The sequence below is a fragment of the Lycium ferocissimum genome, chromosome 5 (genome assembly GCF_029784015.1).
Source record: "Lycium ferocissimum isolate CSIRO_LF1 chromosome 5, AGI_CSIRO_Lferr_CH_V1, whole genome shotgun sequence".
NCBI lineage: Eukaryota > Viridiplantae > Streptophyta > Magnoliopsida > Solanales > Solanaceae > Lycium > Lycium ferocissimum.
The window spans coordinates 69,101,021-69,110,750 of record NC_081346.1 but is presented as its reverse complement, the minus strand read 5'-3'; the positions used below and the strand labels follow the sequence as shown (position 1 = coordinate 69,110,750).

The 9,730-nt window shown below is 32.3% G+C and overlaps 1 pseudogene; it reads right to left on the bottom strand.

Moving 5' to 3' along the window:
• Positions 1–4,343: 4,343 nt before the first annotated feature.
• Positions 4,344–6,174, bottom strand: LOC132058505 (exocyst complex component EXO70H1-like; annotated as a pseudogene).
• Positions 6,175–9,730: the final 3,556 nt, after the last annotated feature.

Sequence of the window (9,730 nt, the reverse complement as noted above, 5' to 3'; positions counted from 1 at the left end):
AAATAATGTTTTATGGATTAAAAAATAAGTCACCTTAAATCAAAGCACTTAAAAACAAAACACTTAAACTCTTCTCCAAAACTTATTTCGAGTTATTCATTGACTATGCGGTCCTCTAGCCTCTGATGTATTGAGCTTCACCTTCATTCAAAAAATATCTAGGGACTTGAATTTGACGTTGCCCTATTTCACACACGACTAATCATTGGTCAAAGTATGAAAAAAAAACATTCCTTTTTTCAAACAAAACTTTATCGAGATTTTCACGTGACGATCCGATCTATGCCTTAGTGTTTTCTATAATGACCATCTATCATTTGTACCACTAAAAAATATCGAGTCTAATTCTACTTCAAGTGGCTTCACACGATTAATCATTGGTCATTGACACACCAAGAAATTCCAAAAAAAAAAAGTTTACTAAATTATTTTTTTTAGTGCTCGCAAAAAAAAAAAAAAAATTGGATATGCAAAGGCCATGACCATATTCCAAATTCTATTCCTAACAATACCACGTTATACAATCTTTTTTTTTTTTAATTTTTCGTTGACTTCCATTTTTGTTTGGTATATAAAGTGTTGCACCCCCTTTGATCCATACCGTGTATCTTACTAGTTATCTCAGCTTTGAAGTTTTTGAGTTGTAAACAAACTTTATGATTGTGTAGTCTCCTGTTCTTGATCTTGAAGTTGGTGTTGGGTTTTGATGAGAATGGGGGTTTGATTGAAAACATATATTAGATAGTAAATGAGCAATGATTTTTTTGTTCAATTTCTTAATGCACCTTGCTCTCCAAATTTCCCAACATAATCATTGGAGTGATAAGTAGAAGGTTTTCAAAATAACCAATACCTTATTGTGTGTTTTGTTGTCTCCACATGATTGGCTTTTGAAATTGTTATTTCCAATATCATTTCTTTTATTAAATAAAATTTTAGGTGTTTCCCGTTCTACATTATTGAGATCCTGATTTGCCTAATTCTATTACTATAAAAGTTCACTTTGTGCAAAAAACTATTCTCATAAGTTCTTTTTTTTTTTTTTTTTGTGTGTGGGTTAGAGAAAATGTGGAGAAGGTCTCATTAGCAACCAACCTAATCCTTCATTCTATCCTTGTTAGTTTATTGCTTTATTCGGCCCTTCCTTTCTTTCATTTACTTTAAACCGTGTTCTTCTCGATAGAAAAGTTGGTTGATATTATATGTTCCAATTTAGTTTATAGCATAAGAAAAAAGAGATGTGAAATTATCTCCAGGTCATTATTGGATACACGTTATCTTAATCTGAAAGTATGAAGATTTATGTTTTCTTTAATGCTACTTGTAATTACTAAATAAAAAGAAGCAAGTTGAGCATATATATCTTTGAACATTCTGAATAAGCAGATCACCCCTTTTATCCTAATTCCTCAAAGATAAGGATAATGTGAACATAGGTGCTTCATTTGAGGAATGAAATCACATCATGCATTTATACTTTATAGACAGAGAAAATTTGGTTCAAGTGCTACTTATCGAATAAAAACACCAGGTTAGAAACTCATTATTAAACAATGAACATTTTAAATTTAAAAAGATCGTCAATTATATGAGTCTCCTATATAAACATTTAACTAAGTTCAGGTCCGATCCAATGTATATAAATTAATTCCTATATATTTTAAAAAAGAAAAAAAGGAGAGATAAAAGATGTAAAGAATTAATACAAAACAGCTATCTTTAAGCACCCAAAAATGGACCATGGACTTGAAAGACAAGGAAATGACTAAAGGAGTATGTAGACTCGTCTATTTTCCAATGTAAAACCATGATATTTGTTACCATGAAACCTCTTTCAGTTTACGCTTCTCAAAAGTACTAATATTCCTTCTAGTTTGAAACATAAAATCTCAAACTCTGCCAAAATGATTATACAATTTTGCGACATTCATATTTAAATTATTGGGTGTTTGTGTTATCCTCTGAACTATAATTTGGCACGATTAGTTGGAAAGAGAATACATGTAAGCCACTTCCTCATTCATTTACGCTCTTTCAACCCTTGCTTATTTATGCTTCAATTTAACTACGTTTCCTATTAGCTGATTGATAAAACGAAGATTATAAAACCAAAATTGTGTAATAATAATGTTCGCTTTGGCACCTACTATTTCAATCTACCCCAATAAATATTTCTGGTCATTAGAGCATTTGACTTTTCTAACGAGTACGATATTATTTATTACTTCCTCCGTTTTAATTTATGTGAACCCATTTGACTGGGCACGACATTTAAGAAAGAGTGAAGACTTTTGAAACTTGTGGTTCAAAATAAGTCTTGAATATTTGTGTGGGTAGCAAATCATTTCCATAAAGTTGAATTTGTTTCCAAATTAGAAAAGAGATTAATTCGTTTAAGTAGCATTAAAAAGGAAATAGTGTTCACATAAATTAAAAAGAAAGGGGATTCAAGAAATGGGACCCAACCCTAACATATTTGGCTTGCGGATCCCATCAGTTTGATGTCATGAAAAGTCTAGGCACAAAATTCACATGAAATAGCTTACCTAACCTGTTTTACCAGCTTGCTTATCAGTCACAATTCTAGTTATTTGCTGAAATTTCCTCATTTGTTTCGTTTTCTAATAGGCGGAGCCATGCATGGCTTGAAATTTATAATTTTGAACTCATAGCTCGTGTTAATTATTGAGTTTGCAATTAAATATTTATGTATATTTAATGAATTTCTTCTCTGTCGCATAGATGAAGTCATGTGTGTTTGATATGGAGCAATTTTTTTTTTCAAGAAATGTTGTCCAATTTTTTTGGTGTTTGATTGGTCAAAGTGTTTTGAAAAATATTTTTTTGAAAAATAAGTTTCTTAAAAATCAAAAAGATACTTCCTTAGTAAAAATAGAGAAAACAAGTTTCAAAAATGACCTGTCATATTGAATGTCTCCCTCTCACCCCAACACTCCACCTACCCCATCCCCCGCCACCACCTAGCACGCATCCTTCTACCCCAATCGTAACTACAGCCGACTCAATAAGATTGGAGCCTTAAAGCCAAACTTTATAAAGAGATCCTAATTATTTATTTATTTATTTAAAAAAAAAAAAAGATCGTCATATATATTTTCATATAAAGACTATTTTTCTAGCTTTTTTAGATGCGAAGTCATTAATTATTGTTTTATAATTGATTTCTTCTAACAAATCATTTTCAATTGATAATATAGCCATTAAGGGCTCCTTTTGGGATTTAATTGTTTCTTCAATTTTATTTTATTTTTACTTTCTCTTTTTTGGAATTAGAATATTTAATAACAAGATAATAAGAATAGTAAAAGTGGGAATTAGACTTTAACAATACATACAAAAGAAAATTAGTAACATATATGATAAACTTTTAAAAAAAATGGGGTCCTTAAAGATTTGGGGCCAAAAGTCATTGCTTTAGTGGCCTTATGGTAGAGCCGGCCCTGACCACACCCCCAAAACTCCCACACTGCCACCCTGCAATCCCTAGCCCACCCCCACCCCAACCGCTCCACCAACTCCATCCTCACAGTTAGGGTCAGGGTGTACATGAACCAGGTTGGTTCGGGTTTTTCAAATACCAAACCATAACAATTGTGCCGGGTTTTTAAATCTACAAACCAAACCAAACCAATAAAAGTCGGGTTTTTCAACCTCAGGTTTTCTCAAAAATTTTGGTTTTCTCGAGTTTTTCGGTTTTCTCGAATTTTTTGGTTTTTTTCCTATAAAATTTTCATACAAAACATATAACTTGTGCTTCAAATATTCTAAATTCTAAAATAAGTACTGTTAATAAGTATTACTTACATGACTAAATATTATTAAAAAAATTAAATTAAATTATTTACTTTCACTATCTAAACCAATAGAAAACTAAGGATAGACATTCAGATCTGCAACGATGACTACTCAGAAGTGTGAATTCGGAAACTAGCTTGTCAACATATTTCCAACTAACTTTCCGTCGAAAATTCATCTTTTTTAGCAGTGATAGCAATATAACCGGCATAGCCATATACCAATAAGGAAGCTTAATGTAACTAATGAATCTTCACATTCTTGCAAACATGGTTTTGTTTCTTAAAGCATAGAATATATTTACGTTATTACATTTTTCATACTGCAGTATGGTCAAAACACATTACTTTCTGTTTCAAATTATCTGTCGTGGTTCTTTTTTACACGCTTCTTAATAATCATTAATTAAGAGAGATTTTAACTATTTTACTGTTTATTAGTATTTGATATTAGTATTTGAACAATCATAACACCACCCCAAAACTCACTAGTACCTCTCCATCTAAAATAGTACGCAATAACTAAACTTTTGAATTCCAAAAACTTGCTGGTGTATGCATGGAGTTACAAAATAATCAATTTATCAAAATATTCTCATCAACCATTTTAGATACAACCACAAAATTTGTGCAATTTATACACCTTTCAATACGATCATATTTCATGTACTTTACATATTTATAACTGTTTTTCTTCACCGCAATCGTGATGGTGTTGTACGTGATGAACTTCCCAATTCAACCGGTCCAAAAAATAAATCGGACAAATAATGTCCTAAATCCTCGGGAGAAAATCTGATCACATGACTAGAATGTCTCTCTTTTAATATTACATCTCTGTGTCTTGTTTAACCCTAAATAAGGTCCAGAAAAATATTTAACAAATTCAATGAAGGATATGAACAAGAAACGCTAAATGGGTAAAAAATCAAACCTAAATCATCGGGTTCGGAAGGGCCTCGGTTAGAAACCGAGGGTCATGCCTTTTTATCTCGAAATTTTCAAGGAATGTAAACAAAACAAAACTTATGAACAAAAGGAACAGTAGCTATATTCTTTGAATCTCTCAATCCTCTCTCTCTTTCAAAATTGCCAACCCTTTTCTAATGGGGTTATCCCCTTTATATAAATGGAGGAATTATAGACCTAAAAGACAACTCTAAATAAAGCAAATAATCTGCTTGACAAATACGTCAGCTGGGATTGGCGCCGAATATCCTAGAGGGCGATATTTCCGACACTCATTCTTCCATTATTATCTCGCACAACTCCGTTCTCGAGCTCTCGATCCCGATGTGATGCTCGGGCGTAACTCGAGCATAAGGGTAATAACGGGAGACCGAGCATGACCATGTCCTTGGTTTTACCCGTATACATGTCTATTGTAAAACTCTCTGTACACGGGAAGTATTTTCCTCGCGATTGACACTTTCAAATCGTCGCGGAGCTTACTATTAGGTACTACGCACACAGATTGCTTCCGGTGAGCTTGCTCGCACAAATTAAAATTTGAAAATCTCCTCCACTTGTTGTGGAGCCATTGTAGCATTTGGTTCACGCGGGAGAGATTCAATGACGTGGCTCCATCCTAGCCGTTCATAATTCAACGCGAACTTTTTGATTTTTCCCTCTTGTTTTGATATCCAATTTTCACCTAGCAAGTATTTGAGATTCGACGAACGGACTTTTACGACGACGTAGTGGAGATTGTTGGCTAAGAAGAGATACGCGAGAGAAACGTCCTTGTAGTGCTTCGCTTTACCGTGGAGTTTGCAGAGAAGAGTGAGAATCAACCAAGCGAATTGGAGTGAGATCACCGGTGCCGGAGACTCATCAGAATCGGCGATATTAAAGTATGATTCTGGCAACGAACCTTTCGCCGGAGGTGGAGACTGACGAGGATATCGGAGAGTACGTTGCTGTAATCAGCAAGTAGAGTGATGTAATTCATTGCTTCGACTGTGAGATGATGGATTCCACCTCCTGCAACGGTCGTCTTTGAGGATTCCTTTTGTAGAGTTGTTTTGAACTCAGTTAATACCGTCCTTATAGACTCGCCAAGCTTGATGAGTGATGTTAATGCTTGAGATCGTACAGCAGATTCCGAATCGAAAGAAAATATAGCTTCAATCTCCTGCCAGTGTTCTGCGATGGAAGTGTACATGTCGAGCAAACGGAACATTTTTTCAGGTGACTTTTTGCTGTTTTTCGCTACAATTTCCGGGAAACTAAACAGAATCATAGCTCCATCTTTTGATATTTCAGTATAACACATCTCTCTGATTGAATCGTTCGATGCAAAGACGTGATCGCAGAGAATCCTCTCTCCATTAAAAAATGTTTTCATTGCTATATCAATTGCGTTATGCATATATATATATATATATATATATATATATATATATATATATATATATATATGCATAAAAATAGTGCAAATTAATAATGTCCAAAAAAAAAAGTGCACCCCATATTAAAAAATCAAACAATATTCATGTAATTTCCAAAGTATCTCATTAAGTCAATAATGATGGATTCATTGCCACGCATATCAATCCATTCGTGTGAGCAAATGAAATTGCTTTTCTTCAAAAGGTGTTGCTAAGTAGTCAAACCATACAATTTTTTTTTTTTGGCTATTCCGCATGTCATTTATTTGTTATGTTTATTAAAATAAATATACTTAAAATATTTATATTTTAAAATAAGATAGAATTTAATTACTTTTTTATTTTTATTCTTACTCTAGTAAATGTGAAAAGAGATTAATGTCGTAAAAAAATATATATCAAATGGAGATCAAATAATGAATAAGGTAAATTAGTCAAATTATAATTCTAATCGACGTTTTCTTAAAAAATCATGCAAAAGACAACATGACAAGTAATGAGCTAAACCGAGAATATTTATCAAAAATTAAAAATAGTATTTCTTCGTTTAAATAGAAAATCAATTTCTACTTTGTTTCGTTTTAAACATGTAAAATTAATTTAATAATTAGAATTAGAATTATCCAAATTAAAATTTGATAAAAAATAATAAATATTTTACACCTTTAAATTAATCGAATTAAAATTGAAAGTATCAACTGATGCTTAAATATTGCTATTGTTTTATCTCAAAGAGAGGAAAATAGTTTCCTTTTAAACAAGTCTTTTCTTTTAAAAAATATTAATAAATTTGCCGATTTTGTATTCATAGCAAACATTAATATAATAAAGTTTTAGATACGGAGCACAAACTACAATGTTATATTAATCGTGCTTTGAACATAATATATATATATATATATAAAAAATCACTATCCAAACACAACTACATACACATAGGTGCACTATAATCTAAAGTGTTGGGCCCGTGAGCAGCACAGGCATAGGCCGTCTAGTGAATTAATAAAATTCAGCTTCAAGTTCCAAGTCAGAGGAAATGCGAATTTTTTTACGTTATTGATATTTGAATTACTTGGTGATATTATATTTTTTAGTCAATGAGATATATACATTGGAAAAAAAAAATCTCCATGAGATATTACGTACATGGCATTTATTAGAATACATGTCTCATCATAATTAGTACAAAACTTTTTAAAATGGCGTAGATGATGTTAAAACACGTAATCGATGAGTAATTGAAAATTTGAAAGGAAAGTAAAAGCTGAAAAATGAATGGTGAGCATATTTGAAAGACTTGATCGCCAACTACTATTATAATTTTTAGTTATACACAATCAACTGAATTAGTATAACCTTTTTTTTATGTGGTCCTTATAATAATCTATCAAATATTCAGGTTGACAGTTCCTTATTGTTCTTTTTTAACATTTCAATGACATTATTACTTAAATGTGAATAATCTTGTACTTTCTGACTGCAACCTTGATTTCCTAAAATATAAGTAGGAAAAATTGTCAAAGAAATTCTCAAACAACATCAATCCTCGTGAATTCTACATTATAAGTTTATAACAATGTCAAGTTATTGTCTCATCCTCTACTTAGAATATAGTAGAAATAGATGTAATTAGATCAACCTATGATGCAAGCTCATATATGGAGCAACAAAATTAAAAGCGATCGACCAATCACTAGAAAGTTCACGAGAAATCAAATATGCTAGAATTTAATAACCAAGAGTATTTGGAAACCATAATAGGAAAGAAGTAATCCATATGTTTTGGGAAGTTTTACTCTTTTTAAAAAGATTATGTGAAAAGAAAAAAGTAATATCAAGGAGTCCGATGATCATGTAAAATACAACATGACAATGCTTGAGGCAATATCATTGAAAAATTCATACCTTTTCCAATGAATTATATTTGGCCTACACTGCAAGAAAAATTAAGAGTACTGGAAACTACAAGAGATTATCCACTTTAGGATTGTGTGAAAAGAAAAAGTAATTATCGAGAAATTCGATGATCTTGTACGATATAACATGACAGTGTTTGATTTTATAATTTATCATAACAGAATACATACTTCCTCCAATGAATTATGTTTTGGATTACACTGCCCAAAAAAAAAAAATTAGAGAAACAATTTATAGCAAATCATTGGACAAAAAAAAAACATAACAAACAACTAACATATGACTTGGCTATAAGCTGATTCAAGAGAAAATAGAAAAGAAGAGCTTGGAAGGAAAAGAAGAGGAAGTTGGGAGTCCTAATGGACTTTATTCGCTACCTAGTCCTCTTATCTCCCTCCCTACTCCCATTTTAACCACTCTACCCCCTCTCATTTCTTAAAACACTACACAAAATCTAAGGAAAAGAGAAAAATCTCTCTGCACCCAAGGTTCGCTTTTTCTTGCAAATCTCTCGTTATTTCAAGGTGTGTGCTCTCTTTCACTGCCCTATAACTTGATTGTGGCTTTCTATTTCAAAATTTCCATGCTTATCTTGCTAGATTTAGAGAAAAGTTGGTTTCTTTGAACATGAGTTTTGATTTCTTAGGGTGGGAAGTTTCTTGGATCATGGAGGGTTATTTCGTCATTTTTTTTATTTTTTTTTAAATAAAACAACTAGCACTAGGCATAGTTGTGAATTTTATAAAAATAAAGTTCTGTACAGAAAGTGTAAAGAAAGCAAAAAAAAAAAAAAAAGGCAAAAAGCAAAAAAGATTACAAGGCCAAAAGTGCCTAGAAATCAAAGGTTAAACAGCCTAAGTAGCTATATCTAGCCTAATGTATGAATGACCATTCCAAGCCTAGGCTTGATTCCATTTTAGTCACCTCAAGCTCTCACCAGGTGTTATGTAATCAAATGCCAAATGTAAGTATCCTTCCAACTTGCAACCGTGCAAAATTAGGCCTTTATGCTAGCCAAAGTCAGATAATCCGAGTCTCCTAAACTTGAATATGACAAGTTTATCCGACTTATCCTCTATTACTAAGGAGATTCTTCCAACAAAACAACATGAAGTTAATACCACACATTGGATAGAATTTGCTTAGTAGCGTAGTCAAGAGCAGATAAACTTGATCTTGAAAAACCTCCACCTTGATAATCCCGTCAACAATGATCTGCAGCTTTCAGTGTTGCTGCATTTGAACTTATGAATTGCATGCTTTAATCTGGCTCCCTAGGAATTACTGTTTTAAATCTGAAGCTTGGCAAATGCATTTTATCCATGTTTACAAGTCTCCTAGCTGCAGTTGGTAGATCAGTAAATAGCTCAAAGTTAAGAGTACCTGCAAAATCAAAAGCATAGTTAGTTAAGAAATCAGCAAGCTGGTTGCCCTCTCTCAGCACATGTCTAACTTGTATCAGTCCCTTCTTCCTCCATTCTCTAATCTTCTGCACCTTCATACTAATACTCCATAGAACTTCCCAGTCCCCTTCTACTATCTTCATTAAACCAAGTGAACCTGTCTCCAATATCAGTGGTAGATGTTGCTTTGTTACACAAAATATAA